The 12895-nt window shown below is 46.6% G+C and overlaps 1 protein-coding gene and 1 pseudogene across 1 annotated transcript in view; one reads left to right on the top strand and one right to left on the bottom strand.

Moving 5' to 3' along the window:
* Positions 1 to 12895, top strand: part of Enthd1 (ENTH domain containing 1) — a 105113-nt gene that overhangs the window by 56671 nt on the left and 35547 nt on the right. The window lies entirely within an intron of this gene.
* LOC101992682 overlaps positions 9104 to 12895 on the bottom strand; it is an 18739-nt pseudogene continuing 14947 nt past the window's right edge.

Below are 12895 nucleotides of genomic sequence, written 5' to 3' on the forward strand. Positions count from 1 at the left end.
GGAAACTTCTCTTTGCAACTGAGGGAGACCATTGCAGAAAACCACAACCAATCAAAATGCAGAGTTGTGAAGACCAGTACTAACTACAACATAACTCCTGCACCTAAGACTCAGGGATCATAACAGAAGAAGGGTCAGAAAGATTGTTAAGAGCCAGAGGAGCAGCCGGGTGGTAGTGGCGCACGCCTTTAATCTCAGCACTCAGGAGGCAGAGGCAGGCAGATATCCATGAGTTCGAGGCCAGCCTGGTCTACAAGAGCTAGTGCCAAGATAGGCTCCAAAGCTACACAGAGAAACCCTTTCTCAAAAAACACAAACAAACAAAAAAAAACAAACAAACAAAAAACCAGAGGAGCAGGAGGTTTGCTGGGAAATTATGTCTCCTAAAAATGTCAGAAACTACACCAATGAAGTCTCACCAACATGGCTGCCTAAACAGGACTCGAACATGGACAATACCAATAGCCATGCTAATATGGAAGCGAGAAAGCTTATAAGGCCTCAGCCCTAGACTAAGTAACTAAGGAATGCCGAGAGCAGGAGACACAGTCTTCACTAAAGTTAAAGAGCACACCAGCTGGTTATCCAGTACCAAGTGGTACCAAGTAACGCTATACAGACCGAGCAGGTAGTAATTGTGTATTTAGGAACACACACACACACACACAGAGAGAGAGAGAGAGAGAGAGATCAACAATGAAAGAAAAAGAGGCCATGAGTTAGAAATTGAATAAGGGGTAGGGTGATGGTACATGGCAGTTTGGAGGGAGGGAAGGGAGAAATACAGTTACATTTCAAAAATTAAATTACTTAATAGAAAAAAACCTGGTATAGTGTGTGCATTCTTATAATCCTAGCCTTAGGGAAAGGGGGTTTAGATAGATGGATCCTTAATGCTCATTGGCCACCCAGCCTAGACTGGTAAAGGTGCTTACTGCCAAGCCTGACAGCCTGGAGTTTGACCCTGGAATCCATATGGCAGAAGGAGAGAATAGACTCACACAGGTTGTCCTCTGAGCTCCACATACATGCCAGGATGCTCACATCCATTTGTATTTTTAGACTTAAAAATTTACACAAAAACATAGAAGTAAAGAAGGCAAGAGATTGAGGAAAGACTAGATATCAACCTTAAGTCTCCACACACGAGGACATGAGCTCAACATCCACACACTACACACATACACAATACTAAATATACACACTACAAGACAGTTTTCCCCAAGTTCATAGGATATGTTCACCCCATTATATTTTCATGGCTTGAGTTATGTAGTCCGTCTTCATTTCAAGGGCTTGTGAGCGGTTTGTAGACAGCAGCTTGTCCAGACAGTTATCTCGCAGTGCTGTGGACTAGCCTGTTTCACTCATCCTGTGTCTGTGTACACACACTCATATGCTTGTACATACTTGTCTGTGCATGCACACAAAGAGTCCAGATGTCCACATTGGGTGTATTCCTCTATGTTTTCTACCTTATTTTTTTTTTTAAGACAAGGTCTCTCATTTAACTTGGAGCTTGCTGTTTTGGCTCATCTGGCTGGCCAGTGAGCCCTTGCAGTACACCTGTCTTACCCTACAATGCTATAGTCACAGACAGATGTGGGGACACCTGGCTTTTATGTGGGTACTGGGATCTAAACTCATGTCTTCATGCTTGCATACCAAGCATTTACTCACTGATCCATCTTCTCAGCTCCTTGATCTTGTTCTGAAATTGTTCTGTAACCTTTAGTAGTAGTAAGAGTTAAACCACTCTTTCTGGTCCCCTCTCTGTGCAGTGGTTAAGACTGAACTAATGCCACTTTAATAATCCCTTAATGTTCTTGGGGCGACACCAGCACTTTACTATTATATAAATGATGGTGAAGTAGCACCATTTCTTCCCACTATAACAAAGCAGACTTTTATTTCTGTTTCTGTGATTTGATGCAGATTTCAAAACACTTTATTCTGAGTTTCTTTCTGTCCAGTTCACTTACTTATCCTGTCAACAGATGGTTCTGATTTCCATGTTCTGATTTTGGTAACTTCAGCCCATGGCAAAAATAAAATAAGAAAGCTATTCTGGCCAGGCCTTCCATTCTGTTCCTTCCTTCTTGCCTTTTGTCCTGGGTGTTTCTTTTTTTCGTCCCCTGGTATTAGCCCCTGAGGATTCATCTCATGTGTGGTCATCGTCCTCTTCACTGCTGCATAGTGTTCCCTGACAGGTACACGCCATCACTGGCATTGTGTGGCATGCTTGCTTGTTTGTTTTCTGTTTTGTTTTTAATTACACCCTAGGCTTGTATGAACTCACATAAATTGCCCCAAGACTCCTGGACTTCATGGACAAGAAGTTCTCCAAGCCAATTATTTGTCAGTTAGATATTAGCTCCTTGAGATCACCTAGCATGCCAGATTATTTTCCAAAGATGTAGTTGCTACAAGTCCCCAGCAGCCCCTGCTCTTGTCATGTTTGAAAAGTTGCCAGTCTTTCATTTGTTCTAAGTTGTTTTTTTTTAATGAAATTGAGCATATTTTTGTGTGTAGAAACATTCCACGAGTGAGTCTGACTCACTCGTGTTTTCTTGTGTAAGGCATCTGCACATCTCTCTTGGCCATTTTTCTGCTTGGTTGTTTGTCTGTTTCCTAATTGATCTGTAGGAGTCTGGATCTGGGCGGGAGGCCGAGCCTGCCATCTCATGTGTGGTTCTGCAGCTCACGGGTGCTCTTTACACTTCAGATGGAGGGTTTGCAAAGCAGAAGTTCTGAATTTTAATGAGGAAGAACTTTATTCTTTATGATCTGTGCTTTTGTGTCTCCTCTAATTTGGGAAATGTCTTCCTTGTCCTGAAAGCACAAAGATAACTCTATAAAGGATATTTTTAAAAAATTTTTCCACAGTTAAATCATTAACTGGTGTGTGATTGAAGTAGGAATTCAGCTTCTTTTCTCCACAAATGGACAGCTGCCCAAGAATCATTAGTTGGAAAGTCTGTCCTTTCCCCCAGCAACCTGCAGTGTCACCCACGCTCTAAGGCATCGTTCATGTGCACACAGATGTGCTCATGGGCTGTGAGGAGCCATCGGGGTGGGAATGCACTTTGACAATGAACGGCTTTTGTGACACTATGTTTATAGCAACTCCTGATGGACTTTCCTTCGCCCTGGTCCCACTCTCTACTCTCCTGCATGAAAGCTTGACGAGCCCCTTAAAAATCCCACTGGAAGCCGGGCGGTGGTGGCGCACGCCTTTAATCCCAGCACTCGGGAGGCAGAGACAGGCGGATCTCTGTGAGTTTGAGGCCAGCCTGGTCTACAAGAGCTAGTTCCTGGACAGGCACCAAAGCTACAGAGAAACCCTGTCTCAAAAAACCAAAAAAAAAAAAAAAAATCCCACTGGAGTTTTAACTGACGCAGTATTGAAATTTTTAATCAAGTTGGAAAAATGAGGACTTTACAACAGCAAATCATCCCATTCACTTAGTTCTTACCTACTGCATTTGTATTTTTTACATACAGGTGTCTTGTAATTTTAGCTAGATTTGGTCCTGTGTGCTTGACATGCGTGTGTTGTCCATGTAAGGTGATGCAATTATGATTTTTCAACTTAAAAAAGTGTAAAACTTTGTTTCCAATGTGGAATTGTCTTTCTGGGATAGCCACCTGCCACTTACTTGGTGGTGGTGCTGGTCAGCAGTGGGACCCCGGGTCCCCAGGGAGCCCTGTGATCTCACGAGGGGGGGGGCTTTCCCTGGTGCTCTACTGTGTGCCAGGATGTCAGATCTGCTAGGCATATTAATGAGTTGTCAGTTTGCTGTAGTTTCAATTTACAATGGCTACCGCCTCAGGAATTGCCTCAAGTCTTGAGACGTGCCTTTGTTTTCATGGTTATTCTAAGAAGATGCTTTTGATAGATTTCATTTTCTGTTTGTTGATGGTACAGATGAGTGGAATTAATTTTTTGTATATTGATTGTTATAACCAGCCCCTTACTGAACGGTGTACAGATTCTTCTGAGTTTCTCATATTGAAAACCACATCATCTGTGAATAATGGCAGATTTAGATTTTCACTCGCAAGCTCTATATCCTTTGTGTTTGTCTCTACCTCCTTCACACACTACTGGTAACAGCATGGCCAGGGGCTTCTAAGACCTCGTCCATATCTACAAGAGGTTGATGTCAACCCCAGCTCATAGGAGGTATGCACTGCAGGCTTTTGCAGGTCCCCCTCACTAGTTTATTAACAGTTTATCAAGACCGCATTTCAAATTTTCTACACTTAGCGTCTATATTGACACCTACAGATTTCTTTCCTCTAGACTATTCATTCTATAACTTATTGATTTATAAATATTTAAACAACCTTGAATTCCTTGGGAAAACCTCAATTGGCCTGGTATATTCTCTTTTTTGCTCATCTCTGGATTTGGTATACCAGTGTTTTGTTCAGGAGTTTAACATTTGTGTTTTGAATGATGTTAAGATGATCTTCTCTCAAATTCTCATTGTTGTGTCTTGATACTGAAACTTGGCTGCACAGGACTTGGGAGGTGTTTGCTCCTTTCTGTCTCCTGGATGGAGCTGTGCAGTCTGCAGATGGGGTGCTTCGAGAGGCATGGAAAGACCTGTAAACGCGCTGACAGTGTGGTTTGTCCTCAAGACTGCAGGCAGGGAGAGCAGTCAAGGAGAGGGAGGGGTCCAGGTGAATCAGCCCTGGCACCAGGTGATAACTGCTTTCCTCTCTTGAGGTGCAGCGTTATCCTCTACCCTGAACAGTTTGGGCAGTCAGCATTCATGGTCAGAGGATCACCTGTTCATGGTCACCCCAATGAGGGAAGCTCCTGCTGTTGAAGCTTTACCGGCTGGGCAATTCAAGGTCATAACATCCCTGTTTCTCAGCCATAGCCCACTGAATGACCACTGCCTCTGACTAAATAGAGAATTTTCTCACTGATGTCTGAGTACCTCCTCCACAGTGGATGCATTCTGGCAGGCATCATAGAGTTCTGATGTATTCGCCTCAAGTACATGTCTTCAGAGTTCTGTCTACCTACCTTCTTGTCACTAATCTTCCCTTCTTCTTCCCAAGCCCCTGGTGAGGACCCTGCAGTCACTGCTCATGAGTTCCTGTTGATTTCTCTTAGGCATCTTACCTTTCCCCTTGTACTATATGAAGATGTACTGTCTGCAGCTCTGTCTAAGGAGAGGACTCTCTACTGATGCTCAGGGCACTCTGAGCGGGGCTATAATTTGGCCCCTTCACTTCTGAGCAGCACTTTGCAGGCTTACTTAGAGACCTGTCCTTGTCCCTCCCTTAGCTGTAGCGAGGAGCTCGCCGTGAATCTGTGGGTGTAAGCTGAAGGAATGGAAGCTGTAGCATGGCACCTTTGACCCTGCCTGTGGTGCTTTCAGTACCTGACTTCACCTTGTGTCCTGTGAACCAATCTAACTTGACAATGGGGTGCTGCTGTATGTGTTCATCTCTGCGCTCTGCAGTTTGGATGAAAGTCTAATGTGAGGGGACACAGCTGTTTGGTGTTCTGTAGTCAGTCTCTTATCAGAGCCCCATTACAAGCCAAGAGTTGTTTTTCAAGTGTATTGTAATCAAGGCACAAGGCACGCCCTTGGCCCAGTGAAGACAGGCTAGCACTCTGTGATTTCCTACCAGGGAAGGAAGAGCTTCCAGATAGCACTTGCAGTCCACTGGTTCCACTGGGCTCCACAGCTCAGCAATCAGTGTGGCTTGTCTAGTAGCCCTGACTTGCTGCAGAGCCTCGCCTTGCTGTGGTCTTCACTCAGAGCAGACAGTGGCCGGCAGAACAGTGCACCGTGCCACCCACAACCCAGACAGCCTGTGGATGGTGTGATTCTTTCTTTGTGTTGGGCAACAGAGGGTGCTCAGTTTGTCTCTCACTCGGGGAGAGCAGTCTTCTCATTGTCCAGAGCACTGAATACTCTAAACCTTTCACAGGCATGACAGGCCCTGTGCGTATAGCTCCAGGAGTACCTGCTACTGGCTGCACACACTGAATAACATCACACTGAGTAACATCATGCCATCAGTGGAGTGGCCAACATGATGCTTTATGAATTGGAAGGAAGGAAGTGCAGCCCTTAGAAGACTCAGCAGAAACTGGCATGGTGTCTCTGCCCCCATAACCCTAGTTCCCAGGAGGTTGACAAGGTAAACGGCTGTGAGAGCGAGGCCAGCATGGAATATGGAGTGAGACCTTGTGTTGAACAAACAAAGAAAAGAAGGTAGCAGAGTTGGCATGGCTCTGAGGCAAAACAGTAATAGTATGATCATTGTCTCTGTCACATGAAGGCTGATAATTGTGTTTAATAGGAGGCTAGCAGCTGAGTGTTGAACACTAAGACTGGGTTGGTCTGCTCTGGTGTGAGCTGGAGCTCCAATGGGCAGCATGACCCAATCAGTGAGCAGCAGCCATTCCCCGTCCACTGGCTTCCCAGCATAAGCTCATTGTACTGTAATATGTAAGACTCGCTACTACAACTTTCACATCTTTGATGTCTGCACTAATTTCTTCAACTGTACCAGAAACATGGGATGATGTAATTATAGGTGTCTTCTTGTTCTCTCTGACCACCATAGAGGTCTGTCCATTATGAAGCATGTGTGTTCCCTCTACGTTCTGAGACCACGCAACAGATCTTGTGGTGAGGTGGATCCCAGACTAAGGTTCCTAAGCTACCCATAAATCCCCCTGTGTACAAAAGACTATTGGGCTTCAGAAACCAGTGTCCCTTCAAAGACAGTATACAATAAGATTTTAGGACAGCTGTAAATGACTCCTGGTGTCTCTGGGGAAGGGTGTGTGTGTGTGTGTGTGTGTGTGTACCTACTCCTACTCACGCAGCATAGTCTCACACTTTCTTCCCACTGCAATGTTACAGAGGCAGAGAGGCCTTCCTGTATATCACAAATCACAAGTCACCTCCCTATCATTAGTGGCACCTTTCTCTCTCCCATGAGTGTTCTTGGTAGCACACCTCAATGTCTGACACACTGATTGTTTTTGAGCCCATCTAAAAGCACATGGCCTCAGGTATCATTGTGAACCTGCCACTAGTACAGCACCAGGTTTGGACTCTGCTCTTAGGCAACTCTGAGTATGTATGCTGCTTTTCCAAACAGCTGTAAGAAATTTGCATGTGTTTCTCATGACCCAGTGCATTTCCCATTGCCTTTTATTTGAGAACAGTTATTATGTTCCTTTATCTCGTCCCTGAAAGTGCCATTATGCCAGTCGTCAGAACCTAGTAAAGCATCCTGAGATTATGACCTGAAGTTAGGGTTTCTGTCTCTATTACCATGGCAACTCTTATAAAGGAAAACATTTAATTGGGGCTGACTTACAGCTCAGAGGGTTAGTCCATTATCATCATGGCAGGAAGCAGAGCACCATGCAGGCAGACATGGTGCTGGAGAGGGAGCTGAGAGTTCTACATCTGGATCTGAAGACAGCAGGAAGTGACAGCAACATTGGCCAGGCCTGAGCATCTGAGACTTCACAGCCCTCCCCCAGTGACACACTTCCTTCAACAACACCACACCTACTCCAGCAAGGCCATGCCTCCTAATAGTGCCACTCCCCATGGACTCATGGGGGCCATTTTTATTCAAACCATTGCAGGTAGAAATATGGGAAGTCATTGACATAGTAACTGTGCAATGTGGTTGGTATTAAGAAATCCAATTAAACCCATTTAATACTTACCTTTTCTTTCCTTTCTACTTCAAAAATATGAGAATGGTTGACTTATATTGCAAAATGAATATAAATTGATTAAAGGCTCTCACTGAAATGAGTGAACAGGCAGAACAAAAGCCCAACCACATGAGTACAAGATAAGGGCAGTAACTGCTTCAAATAGAGGACTTGCAGGGGTGGACATGATCCAAATACCCGTACTCATGTGTGAAATCACCAGAGAATGTAGAATACAAATTTATTTTAGAATGGCAGTTTTCATTACTGTGTATGTAGTGTTCAGCCGCTAAAGAAGCACTGAATGATGCTGACTTCTGAAGTACTTAGGAACTTTTAGGCCAAGAAGTGATCCAACCTATATCACTTTGCTGCATGTGTACACTAGAAAAATGTCATACAAGCCCCAGTGACAGTTCCAATTAAGAGAATAAAGTTTAATATAAACTAAGTTGACAAGCTTTTTATCAAACTGACCATGTTTTCCCAGGTGTGTAGGTCCCAAGCTGACTTTATTTGAGTGAAACACGTGACTGTTCATTATCAAGAGTGAGGACATTACCCACCTCACAAAAGTTACAAATACCTGCTGTGTGTCGGGTATTGTACACCTGCTAAATAGCCTGTGATTAGCAAGAGCCCTGCTGGATGGCACTGTGTACCTGTGAGCTAGCCTTGAGGAGCAGAAACAGGAGGGTGGTCTGATCTACATAGCAAGTTCTAGGCCAGCCAGTGTTACATGTTAGGGTCCTGTCTCAATCAAAGAATCAAATAAAAACAAACAAGGTCTTTGCTTTTCAGGAGCTTTGGGGCTAATGGGAGATGACAGGCATCATAGTGGACAAACGGGCATCAGAATGGGAGGGGACACATGTAGTAGCCAGGAGAGCATCCAGTCTTGTGTTGGGAGATTGGGGAGGCTTTCTGGAGGAGGTGCTGTCCAGGCTAGAACTAGAAGGGTGGACGAGGGCTGAAAGACAGGCCAGCCAAGGCATTGCCTTACTGTAGGCTCCGAAATGTCTTTACTTTTCCTCTGCACAACAGTTTTCTGAGATTAATGAGGAAAATCCATACAGAAGATTTAAATAACCTGACCAAGGTCAGGGTGAAGATTTGGTGGAGAAACTGCCTCAGGCAGGGGAATAGTAGGTGAGAGGCCAGAGCAGAAGGGCAGGGGTCAGGGAGAGCTGGCAGCTCTGAGAAACTGGAAGCAGCTTAGGGAGGCCTAAAGATTAAGTGCATGGCAGGAAGGGTGCCAGGCAAAGCCAGAGAGTCGAGCAGGGCCCTAGAAAAAGGAGCCGTATATTTAGTGTCCAAACTGGGACACTCTAGACAGTGACAGAACACAATGAATAATCATCTTGGCCTTGGTGTTGGCCAGAATAATCATAAATCTGGATATTCCTGGGCAGCATGGCTTGGACGCTCCGTGTCCTGATAAGCCACACTGAGGACTTCCCACACTCTGGAGCCTTTCGGGTTCTTCAGTCTGGGACAGGATACAGCCTGGAGCTTGTGCTGGAAGAAGGCTTCCTGTGTTACAAAGCAAAGGTCCAGCTAAGTGAGTTAGACAGACAGTGGGATAGGGTCCTGGATGCATCCTGCACTGGCCTCTGCTCATCTGGGAGAGTCACCTGTCACTGCCTTCCTCCTTGTTCTACGTGGAGGTCCAACTTGGACACTGCTTCCCAGACAGTATAATCTCTGGCCTTCTCACTACCTGCCACTCCCCTTCATTTGTCTGATTCCTACTTGTCTGGGTTCAGCTAGGATGCACCTCCTCCCAGGAAGCCTTCCCAGGCATGCAGAAGGCACAGCTTGCTACTGTTCCTCCCCAGGCTCCAGGGAGCAGGCCCTGCTTCCTCACACTAGACTATAATTCTGGGAGCTAGGTCACATATTGCTTAGCAAGACACTGTACCTATGCCCTTTGCTTAGCATATAGTGAGTACTTCCTTAAATGCTTCCTGGTGAGTAAGTGGCATTGAAATGCCCCTAAGTAGAATGCAGCCATCCTTGGGGTTTTCATCCTGTGCTTTCTGCATATGCTTTAAAAGCATCTTCAAAGAACATCTGTCACAGCTTTAAAAGGAAGGTGGCCTGTGCAGCACAGTGAAGTGCTTGGAGTTCACGGCTGGGTTCATTGCCTGCAGAGTTGCCTTTTAAAGCTCCTGAGAATTCCCCCATCCCCGGCTGACACCTGATTGTTATGCTAGCTAAGGTTCTGTGTGACAGGAGGAGGTGCACAAACACAGTGAGCTGGAGAGAGTGTCTGGAGCACAGCTAGGTTATGTGCTGGGCCTTGGACAGACCCAGGTAGCATCCACTGAGCTCTTCCTTCCAGTCCCATCGCAACCCAGGAACTGTCTCTGAGTGGCAGGTGCCCAGAGATGTCTCATCAGTGTCCCTCTCTCCCACGACCCCCAGCATACCAGTTTCCAGATGCTGGGCAGTCACTCAAGTCAACGGGGCTGGAAGGACTGCAGGTGAGGGAGGGACAACATCACTCTAGCAGCCAGAGGGACAGGACAGTCCCCATAGCGAGTTAGCAGAGGCAGGGGGCCCCTCAGAGGCCCTCATGTCTTGTTCACGGTGTTTTCACGCGGGACTGTTAATATGCAAGAGGGATAGCTGTGTTTGTCTGTATTTCAAGATAACCTTAAATCTCCTTGGTTTCTCGACTCTGGGAGTTTATCTATAGCCATGTTGAACTCAGATCAGTTTAGGGTCTCCCTGCCTCCCTCTACCTCCCCAAGGAGGCTTGACACTGTGGCTTTGCGGAGGGGGGAGTACCTGCTCCTTGGTGTTTGAGCATTTCTTCAGTGTGGCCTCTGGTGAGCCAAAACTCCTGACATTGCCCTAGTATTGCCTCTCTCTGCCTGTATCCACTGACCTGGTGTAGTTGGCAGGCTGTGCAGGTCCGTTTTCCCCTTGACCCCATCGTGAGATTCTGTCACTTATGCCACCCCCTCAGCTAACTTGTCAACCCCAGAAGCTGCCGGAGCTGCTCCTACATCTCACATGGCAGACTCTGAGTGGTTCACATACCACCGTCCCTTCATCTCCCTTCCCTTCCACCAGTGACATTTCTTCCCTGCTGCCCTGCCCTGTTCTGCTGTCAGGTGAGCAGGATGGGCACAGCTCACTGTCCAGGTATTCCCTGGAAAACAGGCAGAAATCCTGTTTGCCCCCAGAATGAAGCAGCGTGGGAGGGAATTTCCCAGTTATGTGCACTGCTGAATGATCCCCGCCAAGAACAGTAGCTAGCTAATGGACTGAAAGGTGCTGGTTGACCAGGTCCTCAAGTCTCTGAGGCTTCCCTGGGCTTGCCCTGGATATGCTTACCGTACCCCACCCACTCCTACTGAGGCTGCCTGACTTGTCTGGACAGCTCAGGATAGGTTAGGAGCTTAGTGTTAGGAACACTTGGCAGAAGCCAAGTCAGTCCGCTTCCTCGGAGCCTTCTCCATTACTAAGCTGGCTTGTGTTTGTTTTGTTCATTTGTTGTGGCAGTGCTGGGGTTGAACCTAGAGCCTTGCACATGCTAGGTAAGTGTTCCTTCTCTGAGAGCCAATCCTCAGCCTGTTTGTTGTTAGTTGAAGACTTCTACCATCATGCTTCTGTTTGGGCAGTGTGATGTCATACAAATGGTTGTGCGTGGGGGAGGGCTCTGTGAATCCAGTGCTTCTTAACCTTCCTAATGCTGCACCCTTTAATACAGTTCTCATGTTGTGGTGACTCCAGCCATGAATTATTTCATTGCTACTTCATAACTGTAATTTTATTACTGTTATGAATTGTAATGTAAGAATCTGATATTTGACCACTGTGAAAATTTGACCCCCTCCTCAAAAGGGGTAGTGACGCACAGGTTGAGAAACACTGCTTTAGGGCTTCAGCAGTATGTAGCATTGTGGGGTAGAAGCCACCTTGTCACATGTGCTCATTCTTCTCCTGCCTTTGTACCCCCAGTTCCTAGCACACACACACCCAGGTGTTGTTGGGGTGTCTGGTATGTACAGAGCTGATGAGAAGAGACAGAAATGGAAGCTTGAGATGACCCAATAGTTAAGACAGACTGGGACTCGGAGAGGAGTGTTCAGGCTCATTAAATCCTACTCAGCGAAGCCACATGACTTACTAATTGAGATTCTATTTATCGATGAGCAATATGGTAAGAGCTCTCCTCAGGCTAATATACTAAATTAAAGGCAAAGCCCAGAGAGTGTTGCCTTTCTGTAAACATAAACTAGAATAGCTATCAACTAGATGCCAGTTGCAAAACAGGTATAAAGTTCCAGAAGGAAAGATTAAGAAATTGGATTTTAACTCAACAAATAGTTACTGAGCCCCTGCCGTGTTTGTGTCGGTGCTGTGGTGGGCCTGTCTGTCCTCTAGGACTTTCTGTTCTGGCTGAGGTAGCAGGCAATAGACAAATAAAGTACTTAGAGCTGTGGCCCGAGGGATGGGGAAAACAGACCAGAGCTTTGGAAATCAGCGATGGCTTGCACTGGAGCGCTTCCTTTAAGAGCGAGCTAGCTCAGGAGCTGAGGTGGGAGGGTGGAGAGGCCTGGAGAGGCACTGTCTGAGTAGAGAAAACAGGAAGCACGGACGCCCAGGTGGAGAAGGTTAATTTTTCCTTGAGAAGCCACGTGGCTGCAGTGTAGCACAGGAAGCGGGTGGTGTGACAAGATTTAATCCTCAGCCCATGAGGTGTGTGGGGTTGGACCAGCTGCTGAGTGCAGAGGGAGAGTGAGGTAGTGGGAGAGCAGGAGCGGGAGGGAGCAGGGGAGTACCTGTGCCTACCCTGGCAGTTGGGGTAGGACAGAGCCAGTGGCTGTGGGAGAAGGGGGCGTGCTGGAGCTGTGTTCTGAGCACTGTGAGGACTTCCTGATGAGCAGGTGTCAGAAGGATGACAAATGAGCTTGCCTTGTGGCCTTTGGGAAGGGACGGTATGATGGTGCCCTTTACTGTGGAGGAGGAGGCAGCAGGGGAAGGGGGTAACTGCAGACAGTGTGTTAGCTGTGCCAGGAGCCCTTAGAGGCCGCTCTTCTCTGGGAGGACTGACTAGAATTGAGGCACTGGAACAACCAGACCAGAAGGAAGGCAGCCGTCAGGCTCTCTTTATTCTAACTCTGTTTCCTGGATGGGACTGTCCGCTTCCTGGATGGGACTGTC

The sequence above is a fragment of the Microtus ochrogaster genome, chromosome 15 (assembly GCF_000317375.1).
Source record: "Microtus ochrogaster isolate Prairie Vole_2 chromosome 15, MicOch1.0, whole genome shotgun sequence".
Classification (NCBI taxonomy): domain Eukaryota; kingdom Metazoa; phylum Chordata; class Mammalia; order Rodentia; family Cricetidae; genus Microtus; species Microtus ochrogaster.